Here is a 21,864-nt window from a genome sequence, read left to right as displayed (position 1 = left end):
TAGCCGGAAGAAAAATCTATATCCACTTCTGGGGACGGAGGATGAGATAAGTCATTCAGCACAAGGTTAGTGAAGCTTTTCTTTCGCTTCCTCCATGTCCTTCACTATTGTAAAAAAAAAAAAAGTTTTTTATTCACACACAAATGCAACGCGTTTCGGCTAACCGGTAGCCTTTTTCAAACATTAAAATAGATTACTACACCGACAAGGAACGTGTGAAATCTCACATCCCCTTGCATTCCTCTCGACCACAAGTGGTATTCGGGCGACACTGGATTAGGGGTGCACTCATCAGAGGCACCCCTGTGCAGGAAGACCTTCACCATCTACAAACTATATGCATAATCTGGAGCTCTGGGGTTTTTTGTATAGGATTTGCCTATACCATTGTGTTTGCTTCCTCCCCAATAATATATCTTTGGATTCCCATGGATGCTCTCCCAAGTGGATGTCCTAATGGACCAGCGCATTTGTATTTATAGCCTTACCAGTATATAGGATGTACCGGAGCATCCTGCCTTAAAGAGGACTCTGTTACATCGAGTCCAATCAATATTTTTTTACCTCTAACGTATCCACTTAGGTTTTCGGGGTGCTCCCTATTGATTTTTCAAAACATACTTAGATACTTTTTATTTCCACTATGAATTGTATGTAGGGCGGCTTCACACAGGTATATTTGAGTATAAAAATTTTGTGTTTACAATGCATAAGGAATAGAAGCCACTGAAATCAATGGGTTCATTTACATTTCCGTATCTTCTGGTGCATTTTGTGCGTGCAAACCATAAGCAGCATGCTCTACTTTTGTGCACTTTTGGGAATCAAGGGTCTACAAAGAAGTCCACCTTTTTTTTGGTTTAAATACCTGTGCTATTGTGTGTATACGCATCCATAGTCTATCACGTGTGTATATATCGGCAAAATAGAACATGCTGCATTTTTTTTTGTATTTGCGTATTATTATGCAATTCCGTCGCTCCAATGTGAACTGTGAGTCCGGCCTTCAGCTGTATTTCGGCTCTGTTCACGTGTATTGGGGCTCCTTTCAGAGTCTCCTGTGCAGATCTGGCGTAAGATGCCAGACGAAAGAGTCATGCATGTAGGACTTGTTCATTCGGTAATAATGGCAGACAGATGCAGGAACCAAACGTCCCCCATTATAGTCAGTGGGGTCCATGCGGCGCAGTTTGGTTCTGTTCATCCAGAGGATCCCCACTTCCTGTTCCCATAACTGAATCCCCAGCGCAGATCTGAGCTCAGCCGTACGCAGACGGGAGCGTTGGACCCATATTGCACTTGTAAAACTGTCATTTTTTTTTCTTTCTGAGACTATCATGCGTTTTGTGTGAAAAACACATCCTATCATTGTAAATGCGTTTACCCTATCATTGTATATGCGTTTACCCTATCATTGTATATGCGTTTACCATATCATTGTATATGCATTCACCATATCATTGTATATGCGTTTACCCTATCGTATGTGCGTTTACCCTATCATTGTATATGCGTTGACCCTATCATTGTATATGCGTTTACCCTATCATTGTATATGCATTCACCATATCATTGTATATGCGTTTACCCAATCATTGTATATGCGTTAACCCAATCATTGTATATGCGTTGACCCTATCATTGTATATGCGTTTACCCTATCATTGTATATGCGTTTACCCTATCGTTGTATATGCGTTTACCCTATCGTTGTATGTGCGTTTACCCTATCGTTGTATGTGCGTTTACCCTATCGTTGTATGTGCGTTTACCCTGTCGTTGTATGTGCGTTTACCCTGTCGTTGTATGTGCGTTTACCCTGTCGTTGTATGTGCGTTTACCCTGTCGTTGTATGTGCGTTTACCCTGTCGTTGTATGTGCGTTTACCCTATCGTTGTATATGCGTTTACCCTGTCGTTGTGTGTGCGTTTACCCTGTCGTTGTGTGTGCGTTTACCCTGTCGTTGTGTGTGCGTTTACCCTGTCGTTGTGTGTGCGTTGACCATGTCATTGCGTATGCGTTTACCATAGCATTGTATGTGCCTTTACCATAGCATTGTATGTGCCTTTACCATATGATTGTATATGCGTTTACCATATCATTGTATATGCGTTTACCATATCATTGTATGTGTTCACCATATCATTGTATATGCGTTCACCATATCATTGTATATGCGTTTACCATATCATTGTATATGCGTTTACCATATCATTGTATATGCGTTTACCATATCATTGTATATGCGTTTACCATATCATTGTATATGCGTTTACCCTATCATTGTATATGCGTTTACCCTATCATTGTATATGTGATTTTCTCATATGTTAAAAAAAAAAAATCACATATTTCTTCAGCAGTTAAAATAGAAAAAAACGCCCCATTCTTGCACAAAAATCATATGGCATGTGAGTGCGATTCATGTACGTGTAGGAAGGTAGTAGTGGGCATTCTTGAATAAAATCGCCCAAAAATAAGATTTGCTGTGAATTTTCAACCTTCACTCTTGGAGCGAGCAAAAAAAAAAATCGCTAATCTACATTAACCCGTTGAAATCTAAGGCTTACTCTCACTTACGGGTTTCATCCATTTCACAGTCGGACAGAACTCGCATGGGAAAATCATTTGCGTAAAAAATCCCTAAGAACCTCATCTATTGTGGTGATGATTAAAATATTGGAAGTTTCTTCTGCATCCATTACTTACACTAAGGGGTTAAACTTAGCTCCGCCCCTGTCCCTCCCATTGCAGACAGTGGCAAGGGGGGGAGATAAAGCGGGAACTCAGTGCACTAGCCCCCCCCCCTTTTCCCGTCCCATCCTGCCTACTCCCTCTCCAAAGAGGGGCAGCGTATATCGGCCGGTGTGAAAACCTGACCGATATACGTCCCTCTGAATAAGCCCTTATAATGATATAAACCCCTGATTATAACGGTTTTGCTCTCATTAGCGGTATTGTCGCCCCTTACTAGTGCGGGTGAGATAAGATCGGACTTGCCCCATCCTTCCCGCACTCTTTCCCACATGTAGTAATACTATCTTCCCGCGGTTTTATTGCTAGAGCGGTTTTATATTTGTTATAGCGCACAGTTTGAATATTCAGAGATGAAAAATACCCATTCTTGCACAAGCAGCTCCGTAGCGGCGAGCGCGGTTGTGCAGACAAACCATTTTTTTCAATGAGTTCAGTCACAACTGTATTTATCATGCGACTTTCGGTCGTGACGTATTCACACATGAACAAGTCATTCTTGTACGTGTATCGTCACATAGTACAGTAATTTTTGCACATGCAGGGCATTTTCACGTACATGTGCAAAACACCCAACCTCATCTAAAAGGCTATTGCATCTAATGAGGTCCAGATGTGGTGTTTTCCCCGCGGTGAGTTGTGTATGTATGTATCCCCGCCCTTAACATATAGCGAAATTTAAAAAAATCACCCACTGCGCATGTCCATGACGTGGGATTCATGCCTACAGGCAGTGCCAGACTCTGCCCATACACGGTCTCTGCCAGCAGCATGGGCTGTGATGTGTAAAACCCGCAGCGTGGTACGCATACAGCCGTGGGCATGAGCCCTCATGTATCACAATACTTTGTAGGAAATATAAGGGCCGCCGTCCATGACCTCCAGCTGAAGGGGCATCAGGTGATGCAATAAGACAAGGATCCAAAGCACAGAAGCATGGAGTGCGTCGGACGGGTGGATTTAGATCCTTGGACTGTCTAAGGATGCAGCACTTGGGGAACCCCGGGTGTCACCCATGACCCCTACCAACTGTATTTGGTCTTTGCTGCGAAGTCCCCAAGCGTTACTCACAAGGATAGTCCCGGGAGTGCGGCTGCTGGCGCTGCACTGGGCTGGGGTGCGGTACGTGGTGGTGTGAATGGGTGCGCAGCTGGTGCAATGGTCAGGGCTGGTGGCATCGATAATGGCAGAAGGTTTGGGCAGGCAGCAAGCAATATAGAGGTCAGATACACAGAGCCGAGGTCAGGGAGCTCAGAAAGCCGACAGAGGGGGACATAGGCAGGAACTCAGAACTGCAATGGGGCTTTGTCACAATGGCTTAAGAGACTGATAAACACCAATAAAACATATAAAAACCTCCAGTACGATAGAAGTTCGGATATTTCCTGATATTTTTCAGGCGTCAGAGATGGTAAAAAAAAAAGGTTGCATGAATAGGTAAAAAAAATTACGGACTAAAATAAAAATCTATACATAACAAAGAAAATGACCCAAAGCCAAATCCAAAACCATACATATTATATATTAAAACGTCCGAAACAAAATGTGGAACCCGTTCCCATACTTTATTTTAGAGTAAATTTTACTAAAAAAAACTATACATGTTAAAAATATTTTTTTCAAATCTCCTACTTTCCTGTGGGTCCGCGGCACGCTTGCAGTGACAGTTGTGGGTGTGCCGCAGATCGGACGGCTTCCATTGACTCCAATGGAAGCCGTCCCTGCGGGATCTGCGGCAAAATAGAGCATGCTGCGATTTGTTTTCTGGACCCGAAGGTCCGCAAAACAAATCAGCATGCTTTATTAAGCTGCGGGCAACCATAATTGTCTATGGGCGGATTGAACTGCGGATCATCCCTGTGGGTACACCACACAGATTCCGCAATTCAATCCCGCCTGTGGACATGAGCCCTAAGTGGTGACCCTGTGGTTCACTCTTGATGATCCATGTATTTTTCTTAAAACTCAAAGACAGATGTGATCTGGAGGTTGATGGGGTGTAACTACATGCCCCCCCCCCCCCCGACCCATGACTTAGGTATACGATACCTAGTGGCATTGGGAGAACATTAAATAGCACATCCAAACGGAAATAAAGACACCAACACAAAGGTTTATGGAGGGAGAAAGAACATTTTATTTCTAGTTGTAGGAAACTGTAGATTTTATTATGGGGAATTTTGAGGCGGAGTTGCTCCAGAGGAAGGCGAAAACCCTTTGATAGGAAAAAGCCAATTATCCTTATTTAAAGGGGAAAAATTCCTTCCTGACCCCAAATATGGCGATCAGAGCAAGTCCCAAGATCAAAGCCGAAATCTGACCTGACTTTCTAAAATGTGTTATTGTTTCCATAAATCTATTACCATTTATTGTTTGTGTGAGATATAATGTGTATTGGAATAAAGCTGTTTATAGACTGTGTTGATCCAGAGGAAGGCGAAAACCCCCTTCAGGAAAGGGCCAATTATCCTGTTTTAAGGGGGTAAAATTCCTTCCTGACCCCAAATATGGCGACCAGAATAAATCCCAGCATCAAACGCCAGCCGCTCACCTCCCTAGTGTATGTGATGTCAGCTAAAGATTGTGTTTCTTTATGTTTATATTATGTTATTTATGTGGCTGGTTCTTTATAAATAAGACCTAACCCTATTTAAGGCTGTGAGTTGATCCAGAAGAAGGCAAAAACCTCCTTGAGGTATGAGCCAATTGTCCTCAAGTTGGAAAAATTCCTTCCTGACCCCAAATATGGCGATCAGAGCAAGTCCCAGGATCAAAGCCGACATCTACACCTATCTGTGTGTATACTTGTGTCTATGTATGTGTTAGTGTCTACACTAGTGTGTAACCTTCATGTATGTGGTGCGTGCTACTTACCTGGCCTGTGCTGAGGTCTTACTAGTAACCAGGAGTTCAGGGATAATAGTCACTTGGGCTATTGTTCCTGAACTCGCCAGTTACCAATCAGGCACAGGCCATTCCTGGGGGTGTAGAGGATCTTCAGGAGAGGATGATGTCCGATGTCAGCCAGAGGATGTCGGGGTCCGGGGTAGCATGATGGTAATGCCGGATACAGTTGGTGGAGAGAGGATGTTGCTGGTAAGCCGGGGTCTTCTGCAGCAGCAGAGTTGTGGGTTCAGCAGACAGTTGTCACGGCCGAGCCTACAAAATATAAGAGAGAATTGTCAGTTTTACCAGTTGTGGATGTAAACCAGTGAACTACTGCAACATGACGACTTGTATCAGGATCTGATTTGTATCTGATATAAAGAAAAGATATTTTATATATTAAACTTTTTACAGGATGTGAAGTTCTCCTACAGTGTATGGATATAATCGTAGGTGTCCTGTGTACATAGGTGTATATAGGTGTACAGATATGTGTGTGGAGTTGTATATAGAGGATACTTACCAGATGGTTGTGGCTTCCTTCACAATCGGATTCTTCTCGTCATCCTAAGAAGAAGCAAAGACATAGTAATTACAGAAGCAATAATATTGTAGCCAAGGAGGGAGAAGTCTGCGGACCAGACATGGTGACATGAAGCAGAGGATGATGATGAACACAGAAGTCTGCCTGAAGAACATCATGCCTAGAGGAGGAAGATCTTACCGGTTCCAGCTTGGTGAAGCGTACGAGAATCCGTCTACGGGGTGAAGGGGTGTCCCAACCTTCGGCCATGGAAGGTCTCGATTCTTCGGAACTCTGCTGAAGGGTTTGAATGGCGGCTCTGCTCTTCTCAGTTCCAACTCCTCCCAATTTATGGTGCTGAAGAATCGGTGACCTCTGATGTTCTTCTGGACACCAAGCCTCCTCTTAGGCTTCTTCTGCAGCAGTCCCTTCAGAAGATGCTTTACGTCAGCATCCAGCCAAGATGGAAATTTTGGCTTCTTTCTTTTGATGGACTTGATGATCTTTCTCCTGGAGGAGCCATGGTAGAAAGGGGACTGTCCTGTCGCCATGCAGGATACGACAATCCCCAGGCTCCACCAGTCGACTGCTGCGTCATAGTCCTTCTCGCGAAGCACCTCTGGGGCCACGAAACGATATGTGCCTGTCACGCCGCTGATGATCTTAGATGGGACGACGCCATCTTGGGCCAGCCCCAGGTCAATAAGGCGAATGTGTCCATCTCCGTCCAGCATGATGTTTGTCGGCTTTATGTCACTGCAATGAAGAAAAGAGAAATGTTAATCTGTTCAGTTAGACAGAAGACTTAGGAATGTACCGCAGCAAAACTGGTCCTAATTCAGGACTTTGGGGAAGCTGGGTACATTATCGCCACCATCTCAAGGAAACAGGGAGATGTGGGACAGTTATACTTAACGGTGGATGATGTAGCGTCGGTGCAGGAACTGGAGACCGCACGCTATCTCCGCTGTGTAGAATCTGAGAAAAGAGTGTAGTATCAATGACATGACATCATTCCCCTGACATCATGTCACCATCATAGTGTCCCCACCAGAAGAGGTGCTGTTTATGGCAGCCTGTATGTCCTCCATTCTTCTATACCTGTCATGTCGCCCTCAGTATCCCCCGCCCTACCACCCGGCTCCTGATTAGTCATTTACTCACCTCACATGGTTGATGTCCAAGCTGCCGCACATCCTGATCATTGCTGCCAAGCTTCCTCCGGACAGATACTCCGTGATGAAGTAGGCCCGGTCTGCTGACTGCTGTGCGGCGTACCTTACTGAAGATGTCAGCCAGAGAGGACACTGAAAGCAGCCTGCTGGTCAGTAGACTGCTTTGGGAGTACCGGGGAGGGAGGATTGAGACATCAGGATCTCGTGCTGGAAGTCCTTTTTGCTGTCTCCGTCTCTTAGGACAGAGATGCACAAAAGGTTAGAGAGGGCGAGTGCGCAAATGTCCAGTTTACTTGCGGCGGCTAGAAGAGGGCCACACCAAGCCACTATGTGCGGACTGTGCGGAGAAGGTGATCCGCGAAGAGGGTTCCTCGGGCATGTCGGACATCCGATCCATGATCCGCGAGGAGATTGAAGCCTCACTCTCATCTCTTTCTCTGCCGCCCCCCACGAAAAGGGTAAGGCGGGCATGAATGGAAGAGTCAGACTCTGAGGAGGTCCTAGAAGATTCTCCTTCAGAATTCATGCCACCCATGGAGGATGCAAGGAAGTATTTCTTTTCATCGGCGGACTTGGGTCAGCTGTTAACTGCAGTCCGGCGCACCATGCAGGTGGAGGAAGAGGTGCCGCAGCAGCCATCCTTTCAGGATAGCCTGTTCCGGGGACTCCTACCACAGCCAAAACCGTCATTTCCAGTTAATGACATTTTAAAACAGCTGATCCTGACAGAGTGGAAACAGGCAGATCAGAAATTTCTCCTGTCCAAGGAATTCAAGGATCGGATGGTCTTCACACCAGAAGATATCGAGTTCCTAGAAACCGTCCCTAAGGTGGATCTGGCGGTTGCCAGGGTCTCAAAAAAAGCAGCCCTTTGAGGACATTTCCCAACTGCGGGATCCACTAGATACCAGAGTGGATTCTGCGATGAAAAAGGCCTGGGAGACCGCGGCCCTGACCGTCAAAGCCAACATCACGGCCACATCTGTGGCGAGATCTATGTCGGTCTGGTTAGACCAACTCCAGACGCTGATTTCTCAGAGGGGCTCTAGGGAGGACATCTCCAGCTGCCCTCCCCTCCTCCAGCAGGCAACCGGCTTCCTGGCAGACGCCTCTGTGGAGTCAGTGAGGTTCGGGGCCCGTTCAGCAGCCCTCTCGAACACAGCCAGGAGGGCTGTCTGGGTTAAGGCCTGGACAGGAGATAACGCCTCCAAGAATAGACTCTGTTCCCTGCCCTTCCAAGGACACAGAATCTTCGGGCCTTCCTTGAATACTCTCCTAGAGAAGGCATCGGATAAGAGCCAGGGACTACCATAGGAGAAATCGTTTAAGCGGCCTTCCTCCTCCTACCCTCCTCCTTTTGCTCCCTCTAGAGCATACAAGGGGAAAGGAAAAACCGGACGCTGGTCCTATCCCAAAGGCGGAAAGGGTGAGAATCCGCCTTCCCGGATCCTACAAGTAGGGGGTAGACTGAAGGGGTTCGCCCTTAGATGGAGCGAGGTGACCTCCAATCCCTGGCCCTTACGCCTAGTCTCGGATGGCTACAAAATTGAATTTTCCTCCCCTCCTCCCCGGAGGTTCGTGGTCACCCCCTGCCAGTCACCTGCGTCTGCTCAGGCCCTCCAGTTGGGGGTGCAAGAGCTGTTGTCCCTAGGGGCCATCACTCGGGTTCCCGCAGAAGAACTATTCAAGGGGTGCTACTCCCCCTTGTTCCTAATCAAAAAACCCAACGGATCCTATAGAACTATAATTAATCTGAAATTCCTGAATAAATCTATCGCATATCAAAGATTTAAAATGGAATCGGTGCGGTCAGCAATCTTCCTAATTGCGCCGGATAGTGTCATGGCCACCGTGGACTTAAAGGACGCATATTACCATGTCCCTATACACATAGATTCCCAGCGGTTTCTGCGGTTTGCCCTGGTGATAGATGGCTCTGTCTCTCACTTTCAATTTACGTGCCTGCCGTTCGGGATTTCCTCCGCACCCCGGGTGTTCTCCAAACTGGTGTTAGAGATGGTGGCGGCACTAAGGACTGACAAGGTGTTGATTGTCCCATACCGCGACGATTTCCTGATTATAGCAGGATCGGCTTCAGAACTCCAGTTCCAGGCCAACCTCACACTCTGTCTGTTCGAGTCGTTAGGCTGGATCATCAACTCCTCTAAATCCAGTCTTCTGCCCGAGCAGAAGAAAAAATTTCTGGGAGTGATTCTGGACTCACACCATCAGTGCTCATCCCTTCCTAGAAAGGCAAAAAAAAAAAAACATCCAGGATGAGTGTCGGGCACTTTCTCTAACCACTGAAGTCTCCCTTAGGAGAGGCATGAGGGTCCTCGGCCTCATGACATCTTGCATCGGGGTAGTCCCTTGGGCCCAGTTACATTGTAGAACCCTCCAAGACTTTATCCTAAACAACTGGGATAAATCCCCCGCCTCCCTGGATCGGAAAGTCGTCCTTACCTACAAGATAAAATCCTCCTTGGAATGGTGGATGTCTATCTCCAACCTTGCCATAGCCACGGCTTGGTACCCCGCATCTCCAGTATCCATCTCTACTGACGCAAGTGCAACTGGTTGGGGGGCCCACTTAGGCCGTCATTACGTCCAAGGGGGCTGGAACCGGGAGGAAGTTGCTCAATCCTCCAACTACAAAGAACTTTGCGCTGTCTGGAAGGCCATTCGGGACCTCGAGACAGAGATCAGGGGTAGACACATTAAGATCTTTTCGGATAACATAACAACTGTGTCCCTCATCCGCCACCAGGGATCCACGCGGAACCCCCGACTCCAAGACCTGGCAGCGAAAGTTCTCCGGTGGATAGAGCAGCGGACGCCTTCCGTCACAGCGTACCACGTAAGGGGCCCAGAGAACTCCATGGCGGACCATCTCAGCCGCAGGAAGATAGACCCCGGGGAGTGGACTCTACATCCACACGCGTTCCAGCTAATTTTAGAGAGATGGGGGACACCCAAGGTGGACTTGTTCGCTTCTCGGGAGAACACCAAGTGTCCCCGGTTTTTCTCCAGGGGAGCAGACGGGGGCTCCCTGGGAATAGATGCACTATCCCAGGCCTGGGATTGGGACCTTGCATACGCCTTCCCGCCTATCCCCCTGATTCCTCGGGTCCTAATGAAAGTTCAGGAGTCCCCAGGCTCTGTTATCCTGGTGGCCCCATTCTGGCCCAAGAGACCCTGGTTTCCGCTCCTGGTCGCTCTCTCGACAAGGAGCCTCTACATCTGCCGCAGAAAGACGACCTCCTTCAGCAGGGCCCCTGATATGCCCAAAGGTCCGACAGTTCAGACTGGCGGCGTGGAAGTTGAGCGGGTAAAATACCTGAGCCAGGGCCTATCAGGGAGGGTGACCACTACGTTATGTGAGAGCCTCAAAAAATCCACCAGGAAAATATACTCCAGGGTGTGGGATACCTGCTCTAGGTGGTTGGGGCATAGTATACATGACCTCCAACAGCCCGACATTAACAAAATACTGGAGTTCCTACAGGATGGGTTGGACATGGGGCTAAGACCTGGTACCCTTAAGGTCCAGGTGGCCGCCCTTGGGGCCTTCTTCAACTTCCCCTTAGGCGACCATAGGCTAATTAAGAAATACCTGAAAGGGGCAGTCAGACTCCACCCCTTTATAAGGGAAACCATGCCCCCCTGGGACCTGAACCTTGTTTTGCAGGCCCTCTGCGCACACCCCTTTGAGCCTCTGGAAGATCTATCAGTAAAGATCCTCTCCTATAAAGTTGCCTTTCTAGTTGCCATCACATCCGCCAAACGGATCGGGGAGATCCAATCCCTCTCTATTAGGCCCCTGTACATGACCACCTTCCCAGATAAAATAGAGTTCAGGCCTGACCCCTTTTTCCAACCGAAAGTTCTCACAGACTTCCACAGAGAACAGCGAATAGTACTTCCCTCCTTCTGCCAAGAACCCCGTAACACCACGGAACAGAGGTTCCATAATCTAGATGTTAGACGAGCAGTCCTGAAGTATTTGGAGGTCACACATTCCTTCAGGAAGTCTAACAATCTCTTTATTCAATTTCAGGGTCCACGCAGAGGAGGGGCCGCTACTAAGGACTCCTTAGCGCGTTGGGTCAGGAGGGCCATAGAAGAGGCATACAGATCCCAGGGGATCCCACTCCCGGGCGACGTTAGAACCATTCCACTAGGGTGGTCGCCTGTTCCTGGGCAGAGAGAGCCCAGGCGACAACCGACCAGATCGGCAGAGCCGCCACATGGTCGAGCACTCATACCTTCACTAAACACTATCGCCTGGACCGGGGGGCCAGCCGTGATATGGCCTTTGGGTGGAAGGTGCTACAGGCGGTGGTCCCTCCCTAAAGCCCTTGGTCGTTGGCATTCCTCCATGTGTATGCTGTCAGGATGACGAGGGGAAGACAGGAATTAGGTCCTACCTGTTAATTCCTTTTCTTGAAGTCATCCTGACAGCATAGGGGCTTTTCCCTCCCCTTGGGTTAATTTTACGTGAAGTAACGTATTGTACTATGATTGCTGTATTAAAAATGATTGGTTAAGCAAGCCGGGTCACTGTAGTTATTTGGTACACACTGGTGAGCCAGTGGTGGGAGTTGCCTTTTGTATTTTCCGCTTCCTGTCCCAACAGGTGTCCAGCAGACAACCTCCATGTGTATGCTGTCAGAATGACTTCAAGAAAGGGAATTAACAGGTAGGACCTAATTCCTGTCATATCCAAGCTAGAAGTAGTACAACAGGATATCAAAGCCTCCATGTCAGCCAGTTTCCCATTTTGTATCCAAGTAGAGGCGGTACAATAGGGTACTATAGTCTCTATTTCTGCGTGTATCACATCTTGTATCCAAGCTAGAAGCGGTACAAATGGAACTAGAGACTCCATACTAACCTGTTTTACACCTTGAAACCAAGCAAGAGGCGGTACAACAGGGTACCAGAGCCTCCGTGCCCACCTTTTTCACATCTTGTATCCAAGCTAGAAGCGGTACAGGATGGTAGTAGAGACTCCATACTAAGCTATTTCACATCTTGTATCCAAGCTAGATGTGGTACAACCGGTTACTAAAACATCCATGCCCGCCCGTATCACGTCTGCTATCCAAGCTATAGGCACTACGACAGTATACTAGAGGCCACATGTCTGCCTGTATTACATCCTGTGTTCACGCTAGAAGCGGTACAACAGGGTTCTAGAGCCTCCCATCAAGGGGTCAATTTTCCACAATAATGGTCAATGTGTACGGATGGAAATTCCGCAGTGAGATTCCGCGTGCACGCAATTCTATGCAGACAGCTGCAAGTTTGATCGTGAAAAATCTGTGCAGTAACAAATTTGCGGCATGTCCTATTTCTGTGCGAGCGTCACAAAGGCTTGCATAGAAACATCACCGCTGACACGCTCTGCTCTATGCATGGGTGTCTGTGCCATCCGACGCAGAGCAGAGAGAGAAGGCGCCGGACGGGTAAGCGAGAGGTCACTGCAGGGACACAGGTCTCATTCCGCTGTGAGAATCTCGCAGTGTGAATCCGACCCGCCGTGTGCATTCGGCCTTAATGATACTTTTGCTCTGATATTTTAATTACTTTTATCAACATTACAAGGACATATAGGAAGTTCTATTTCATTCAGGCCACTTCTGCCTGATGTTATATGGTTGTCATCAAAACTACTCTGCCCTCATGTGTCTGCTTTATGTAACTACATGCTGTGTCTCACATTCACTCATCATCACCAAAGCATCTACAGCAAACTTCATGCCTCACATCATCTAAATCTACACAAGCAGCGCCAATCTGCCCCTCTATGGCTAGGCTCACACAAACATGGCGTATATCTGTGAGTAGCCCAGTAGATATCAATGGGCTATTGGCATTATGTGTTGCACACAGGAAAATTGCGTGCGCAATGACAATACGCCCGTGTGAGATCGGCCTAAGTCAAACACACAAGCCTACATCGGGTGAATGTACTCTTTTTTCAGCAATCATCTGCTGAGTTTCCATGGCGACAATTTCACGAAATGCCAAATATTGAATCAAGAAATTCCAAACTTAAAGGGGTGGTCTCGCGAAACCAAGTGGGGGTATACACTTCCGTATGGCCATATTAATGCACTTTGTAATATACATCGTGCATTAAATATGAGCCATACAGAAGTTATTCCACTTACCTGCTCCGTTGCTAGCGTCCTCGTCTCCATGGTTCCGTCTAAATTCGCTGGCAGCTTGCTTTTTTAGACGCGCTTGCGCAGTCCGGTCTTCTCCTTTCAGCACGAGCCGCTTCAGTGTGCTCCCCGCTACAGCTCTTCTGCGCATGCGCAGACGAGCTGTCACTGCTCGGGAGCGCGCTGGAGTGGCCATTCTGTACCTTCCTCTGTTAGAGGAAGGTGCAGAGCCGCCCAGCTGTCCGGAGAAGCCGTCCAGCTGTCCTGCCGTCCAGCTGTCCAGCTGTCCATCTGTCCTGCCGTCCAGGTAAGTGATGGGCCGGGGGGGGGCTGCCGCTGGGAGGGAGGGAGGGAGGGGGGGGGCTGGCTGTCGTCGCTGTCGCTGCGATGGGGGGGGGGGGGCTGGCTGTCGTCGCTGTCGCTGCGATGGGATGGGATGGGATGGGGGGGGGGCTGGCTGTCGTCGCTGTCGCTACGATGGGATGGGATGGGGGGGGCTGGCTGTCGTCGCTGTCGCTGCGATGGGGGGGCTGTCGCTAAGCCGGGGGGGGGCTGTCGCTGCGATGGGGGGGCTGTCGCTAGGCCGGGGGGGGCTGTCGCTGCGATGGGGGGGCTGTCGCTAGGCCGGGGGGGGCTGTCGCTGCGATGGGGGGGCTGTCGCTAGGCCGGGGGGGCTGTCGCTGCGAGGGGGGGGCTGTCGCTAGGCCGGGGGGGGCTGTCGCTAGGCCGGGGGAACTAGCGCTGGGCCAGGGGGGTAAGTGATGGGTCGGGGGTGATGTTCACTGACAGGTGAAGGCCCCGGAGCCCAGCGCTGGGCTCCGGGGCCTTCACCTGGGCTGAGGGTCTAGCGCTGGGGAGCCGGGAGCGTAGCGCTGGGGAGCCGGGGGCTAGCGCCGGTTACCTGCTGCCTGGCGGTGGGTGACTGGTCGGCGGCTGCGGGGCGTCTGGTCGGCGGCTGCGGGGCGTCTGGTCGGCGGCTGCGCGGCGTCTGGTCGGCGGCTGCGCGGCGTCTGGTCGGCGGCTGCGCGGCGTCTGGTCGGCGGCTGCGCGGCGTCCGGTTGCCATGGAGACACAGCTGGCAGCATCTCGGGAGCGCGCACGTCGGGCTGCAGCGAGCGACGGGGAAAGAGCCGGCGGCCATCTTGGGGAAAATTTTATAAGTTGCTGAAACGCTGGAACGGTAAGTACAAACCAGCTAGAAATGTCATTTACAGGGGGGCTTAGTAATGTATGTTTAATTAGGGGGACTGGGCAAAAAAAAAAAATCACTGCTTCCTCGAGACATCTCCTTTAAGTCCTCTGAAATCCTGGTGCAGTCTGACATATATGATGGAGAAGAAGAACTCCGAGTCGCACAAGCAGAGACCGCGGCTTAACATTAAGGCCATTCTCACACGACCGAGTTTGAATTGTGGAATCCGTGATCGTCACCCGCATGGAAGCTCCGCGGCATTTCGTACACATTGAAACAAATAGAATATTTGCGATGGCATGGAAAAAAAGATTTGAAAAAAATGTGTACTGCGCCTGTCCAACAGGGAGCCGTCCGGACAATCCGCAGTACAGATAAAATTCAGGTACGTGTGGGCGCCGGCCGGGGACAGGGACAGATTCCGGTACGAGCTCGCACATGGGGAATCCGAATGGTCCATGTGAGGCCGGCCTAAGGGTGCGTTCACGTGTGGCGGAAATCCTGTGTTTTTTTTCTCTAACAGAAATTATGCGGTAAAAACAGCAGAAACGTCAATTAATAAAGTGAATGGGATTAACGCAAATCTTGTTTAGGCCAGTGGCAGACGACCGGATTTGAACTGCACAATCCGCGATCGTCACCCGTGCGGACGATCCGTGATATTCCGCATCCACTGAAAGAATAGAATGTTTTCATGTCCGCTCACATGAGCAGCATGTTCTGTTTTTGTGCGGACTCCGCATGGACGGCTTCCATTGTCATTACGGTTTGGTCGCGGTCATTCGTGTCATCGCCTAGCGCTGGAAAAGCAAAGATTTAAAAAACAAAGAGCAAGACCAACGGCGAGCTGCCATGGTCATGCACAATACAAAGCTGACCAGGTATGCAGGGTCCTCAGCCAGGGACAGAGACGGGTTCAGCTGCGGGCTCCTGCAAGCGGAATCCAACCCGTCCGTGTGCAGCTGGCCTCATGTGTAGAGTTAAAAAGAAGCTCACATGAGCGAACAATGATTGTGATTTCCACAAGTGGAAATAAATTCGCAGTATCTACTATTTTTGTGCGATCTATGATAGATAAGCTCACCGTGTAGAATCGCGGCATGCCGCAATTTACCATCCGCGAGCAGAGAGTTTCTATGATTCTCTGCTCGGGGACATGGGAGGTTGCGCCTTCCATAGCTACACGTGCGCTCACTAGGTTCCTCGTGGCGGATTATCGCCGCGGGGAACACAGATCACAATCGCCCGTGGACAGGAGCCCTTAAAGGTGAGCTCTCTTTTTTTCTCTCTAGTATTTTTTCTCCACTTTTAAAAATGATCCCCCTTTTTTTATCCGTCCCGTCGCTGTCGGAGGACTGGTGGTTTGCAGGTGTTTTTCAATGATCCTATGTAATGCACTAAAATACTTAAAAAAAAAACAACTAATGGAGTCAAATGGGGGAAAAAGCGCAATATTGACATGTTCAAGGGGTCAGTCTTTTATGGCGTTCACACTGGCTTCATTCTGCGGGTCGGTACGATTACTACCAGACCGAGTTTATAGAGATTGTTTTAATGTGCTACTTTTAGAAAAATAATTTTTGGAAGAAAATATAATTTCCTGCCGCCTTCTTCAAACAGCCAGAACTTGTTTTATTTCCGTTGACATCAGTGTACGACGGCTCGTGTTTTTGCGGGACGTCCTGTACTCTCCGTTTGTACCATTTTGGAGTACATACCACTTTTTCATCGCTTTTCATTACATCTTTTTTTGGAGACTGTGAGACCAAAAAGCTCCATTGTGACGAGTATTGTTTTAATTTTTATTTTTCTGCTGACGTTCACCGTGAGGGGAGAATAATGCGTTACATTCATAGATCTCACTTTTATGGATACAGCGATTCCAAATATGTGCTTGTTGGTTTTAGCAATTTTTTTTTTTAACTAGAAATATGGCTTTTTTTTTAACTTTATTTAATGCAACTTTTAAAAACTTTTTTTCATAGCTTCTCCAGTATTATGTAATACCATAGTGATACATTATACCACGATCCTGACTTAATAGGCAATCTGCAAAGGCAGCTCTGGGGTTTTCCGAAGTCTTCTGGCTGCCATGGCAACCAAACCGCACCCAAGATCTCATTTCACTGGTGCCGATTGGTACCTCCGATCTCCGATTCGGTAGCAGCATATAAAGGGTTAGCAGCCGCAATCAGCAGGAGTTAAAATGAGTCTCCAGCACACAAAATGCCCCCAGAGTAAGTAATGGTGCAAAAACAAATATTGCTCACCTCTCACCTTGCCTCCGAGTCAGCACTGCCGATCCGCTACCCGCTGAGCCAGGAAGTGTCATCGTTCGTATGGTGGTGAGTGTACTGTGCCCGCCTGCGTATCACAAGCGCACGGATACGTACAGGGGGACTCTTTTTTTTTTTTTTTGTTCCAAATTCCCCGCTGTGTTTCAGAGTGGGATGCATATGAAGACGCCACCCAAACGCAATGTATTGTGTATGGACAGCATTTCATACAAATGTATAGGGGTAACGCTGCATACCGGTAGTACATAGGGAAATAGAGCGTGCTGCCATCTATTTCTTGTGCGTATCGATACCCAGTGTCTACACCCACATGTGTAAGGATCAGTGAAAGTCCATTGACTCCATTCACTACGTATCGCGCAGCGTGGACAGTCATGGACATGAGCCCCGTAGACCGATAGTCCGAGTTCTCTGCATGGCTTATTCTTCTGCAAGAATCGCCCATTATTTTCTTTGGGAGCGTAAAAATAAGCACATCACAATCACATGTTCCAGCGCGGCTTGTCCAACATGGCTTCTCTGCAGTATGTGGACGAAATTTTTGCAAATCTCGTCCTCTCTGCTGGATCGGCTCAGATTTAAGATCGCTGGTTTCTGCCCCGTGTGACCCTGGCCTTATGCTGCCGGTCCTTCATGTTACTGAGAATTCTGTCTTCTCCATTAGGATATATTCTGTAATCACAGGACAACGGAAACAAATGCCAACATTACTGGACACATATTGTAAATGTAGGGCTCATCCCCACGAGCGTGACGTATCACGCAGGGAATGAAGTCCGTGAAAGTTCATTGATTGTCATTGAAGCATTCACATTGCATATATATATTGCATGAAATACAGCATGTTCTATTTCACTGCGTATCACGCGTGTACATAACTTTTTTTCTTTGGCTTGTGTATTCAACCATGTTCATACTTGATACATTGTGTATATGCGGCGTTGGATATGCAATGCTGCTACAGAGCGTGTGTGCGTGAGATCCGTATACAGCGACTCTCTGCTGGCATCCATGGCGGGAAAACGCAGGATTCACCTAGCAGTTTCTGCATACGGTTGTGTGAATGAGGCCTTAGGCAATGATTAGGGATGTACTACCATGTTTCCCTGAAAATAAGACCCTGTCTTGTATTAATTTTGCCCCAAAAGAGGCACAGGGTCTTATTTTCGGGGAATGCTTTATTATACTTACCTAGCAGGCGCGGCCCGAGTCCCCCCGCTGGTCTCCACCATTTCAGCAGGCTTCCGAGTAGTTCTCACCGCCAACAGAACATCGCTTGTTGGTTACGAGGTCTGTAAACCTCATCTACAGCAAGCGATGTTTTGTCGGCGCTGAGAACTGCTAGCAAGCCTGCCTGGGACTGCGGAGACCAGCGGGAGGGACCCGGATGGCGCCTGCTAGCTAAGTATTGCTTTTTTTCATGTATTCTAGCTAGGGCTTATATTTTTGCTGGCAACACACTTCTCTGTTAAGCTGACCTATGTCTAAACGCTGCCTACGCTTCTGGCAAAGCAAATGCTGAGGAAGGGGTGCCAAAACACTGAAGCGCGTCTCCTCAGGCTGCCTGTCCACGGGCATTTTTGCATTGTGTTCTCCGTGGCGATAATCCGGCCCCGGGAAAGCGCAGCCCTGTCCACGTGCGGAAAATCACAGCGATTCTCCGCTCGCAGGCAGCAAATGCAGTATGCTGCGCATTGCTGCGATTCTCCGCGGTGAGCCTATCTGTCAGGTAGGCTCACTGCGCAGATCCAACAGCTGGCTCCTGCTCCCCCGACGGCGACTCCCTCGGCAGACCTCAGCAACGCTGGTGGACAGGCAGCCTTAAGCCGGTTTCAATAAAGCAGAGTAGTTGAGCTAATCCCCGATCCATTGTGCTTCGCTAAGATAGTCACACCTATACCCAGTTTTTTTTTACTATTGACCAACAGAATCCTTGAAGGATGGCAGGCTACATCAGCTGTGTGGACCGGTCGGCGCCTGTAAGATGCGCTACGCTATTTGCCTAGCGCGGCCTTCCTAAGTTTTGACTCAATTACTCAGTGGCACGCTGACGTGGAATGCGTTAGTTGCTATATTTATAAGTTGATGTCTTGTAGATTTAAAATCCGCCCCGCAGGTCAATTTAAACTGTAGTTTTTTCTCCACATAGCTACGCTATTTACTTAGTGCGGCCGTGCTGCACAGATAGTGTAGTGCTGAGTCAAGTTGAGTTGTGACTCAGTTACTCAGTGGCATGCTGCGCCATTTGCCTGGTGGACTTGTGCCGGATGGTCAGTAGTACCTGTGGACGCATTGTTGGCAATGAGACTAGTGCTGCGCAGCCAACGTTTGCTATATAGCCCTGCGACCTCACACTCTCAAGCCGGTTTCACATGACCTTTTTCCTATTGTGGAATCCGTAGTCGGCGTCCACGCGGAGGATGCACAGCAAATAGCACGCATTGAAAGATACATACGTTCGTTTTTTTTTTTTCTTTCACACTCGCGGATACGAATTGAAAAAGTCGCAGAATGTTCTATTTGCTGGGGACTTCCTCCATTGAAGTCAATAGAGGTCATCTGACGTGCAGCCCATCCCGCAATGTCTGACGGTGCGGGAAATACAAGTATTTTAAAAAACAAAAATCTGTACTGCGCATGGCGGCCTGCGAGCCTCCGCGGTCACCTGCATTACAGATTTTACAGGAACACAGGGTCGCCGGCCAGATTCCGCTGCGGTATCGGGATGTGGGACCTGAAGTGGTCATGTGCAGCCGGCCATACTGAAGACAATGGAGTTGCGGTATAACTCACAAGTAGCTGCGACCCGTATATTGCAAGAAATCCAACCTCGGTGGGGTTTTTGAAATCTGTAGGTTGTGGCAACTAGCGCGACCCCATTGATTTAATTGAAAATGCAACTTCACAGGGCTGCACAGCGATCTTTGGTCACATGACCCATGTCATGGCGAAATACTCCATGGAGTTCCAGCCTTAGAGCTCATGTCCATAACTGTGTTCTCACCGCGGAGACCCCCAGCGTTTTATGCCTACAGCCATGGGTCCTTTGGCCAGATTCACATGAATATATCTGCACAGCATATCACAGCGGGGGGAAATCATGTGACTATACGCTGCGATCGCAAAAATTACATTAATATGCACCAATATGCCCGTAAAAGCACATCACTTACAGCGCAAATGTGTTGCACTTAGTCAAGCGTTTTTGGGCATGCGCTCGTATAAAGGGTCCCTGAAACACGCACGCTTATATACGCAATACCTATCACACAAACAAGGAGGCCGTGCTCTGTGCCTGCATCATTTAGGCTGCTGTCACATCTGCGTTGTGGTTCCGTTTTCCTACTCCATTCCAGGAGCAGGAAAGGATTCCCGTGGCTGAACGGGTACGGCTTATGATGAAACCGAACATCCATTCTGTAATCATCATCCTCTGTACAGCGCCGGTGCTCCAAACGGCACATTCGCAGCAGAGGAGAAAATCGGCGGAGAGGTACGCTGGGTCACCGACAGGGCACCGGGTCGAACTCCGCTGTGGGAATCCCGTATGCTGGGTCCGACCCGACCGTGTGCAGACGGCTGGGAGACACTTTGAGTTTCATAATAGACTGTTGCAATGTTATGGGATCATAGTGCAGTAAGTTTATATTATAAGGAGGGCAGCAAGGAGGAAGAAAGTTGTCATATACTTTCTTAGGCCTTGTGTCCACTTGCACGGATACCAATGCTGAATCCCGCAGGGGTATCCGTGCGTGCCCGCGTACATGGAAAGGGAAAGACAGTTTATTACCTCTCCAGGTCCAGCGCAGATCTCCACTGAGCCGGCCAGATCTTCATTCTTCAGCACGGCGGATGCGTCCGGGGGCGTTGGGCGACACGCCCGGCACATGCGCAGTTCTTTCTCTTTTGTTTTTGAATCTCCTGCTTTCCCGCGTAACTTTAAAGGCTAATTACAATGAAGCCTCTGTTTTTGGCCTTCAGTCATTCACCACCTAATATTCTTCCGCTTTGTTCCACATGTAATCGCTTTACAATATACGTATTTTATGTACATGTCGTAGGCTTCTGTCTGATTGGTTACTGAACAACTCTTTCCATTTGGCAGGCGGACAGATATCAGGGACCTTCAGAGGGGACTTTGGAGCTTCTAAAAAGTGAGATGTTTCCTAGAAGCTGGACTCGTGGTCATTCTGCAACCATCACTTTCTTGATGGCCACCTTCACTAGCAGAATGCTGTCAGAGACATCTGTACCATAAATCTAGCCGAGGAAGAATGTAGCCTTTTCCGTATTGAACTTCTGTAATTCCCTGCTTGCTGATCGGTCATCACAGAAGGTCTCAGCAGTGTTGGTTCAGCACTTGTTCTGCTGACATCAGTAATATTGTCCCATCCGAGAACAGACATTTGCTTTTGGGATTCCTTACAGGAGCTGCAGGAGTTAGCATTGCCTTGTGCTGGAGAAGATATGGCAAACATGGCTACATTCTCCACTGGCCCGAGACTTGGTCATTTGGTACAGCTAACCAAGTTCAGGACAACCAAGGTGCTGTTATGGTCCTTCCGAAACTAGAAGAACAGATTAAGGATGAGCTCAGAGGCAAGAATGATGGGAAGAAGGTTAGTCCGCAGCACCGAAGTCTTTAAAGAAAGAAAAGTGAGACCACAAAGGCATCGGGTGATTATCCTAGTTCTGAGGATGCACAAAGCGAAGGGGGTAAGTGTGAAATACAGTAAATGCCGTAATATGTAATTTTCTTGCGTTCATGCTATCTTGTGTTCTCAGATTATAGATGTGCTGTCCGCTTCCTACTGCATATAATCCATACAATCTGCACATACAGATTATGGCAGTGCTGGCCAGTTAC

The 21,864-nt window shown here is 48.5% G+C and overlaps 1 pseudogene; it reads left to right on the top strand.

Annotated features, from left to right (window-relative positions):
- LOC136619786 (regulator of microtubule dynamics protein 2-like) overlaps window positions 1-21,185 on the top strand; it is a 77,631-nt pseudogene extending 56,446 nt beyond the window's left edge.
- The last annotated feature ends 679 nt before the right edge of the window (window positions 21,186-21,864 follow it).

The sequence above is a fragment of the Eleutherodactylus coqui genome, chromosome 3 (assembly GCF_035609145.1).
Source record: "Eleutherodactylus coqui strain aEleCoq1 chromosome 3, aEleCoq1.hap1, whole genome shotgun sequence".
Lineage (NCBI taxonomy): Eukaryota > Metazoa > Chordata > Amphibia > Anura > Eleutherodactylidae > Eleutherodactylus > Eleutherodactylus coqui.
Note: the sequence above shows the minus strand (reverse complement) of the source record. Positions and strands in the feature narration are given on the sequence as shown.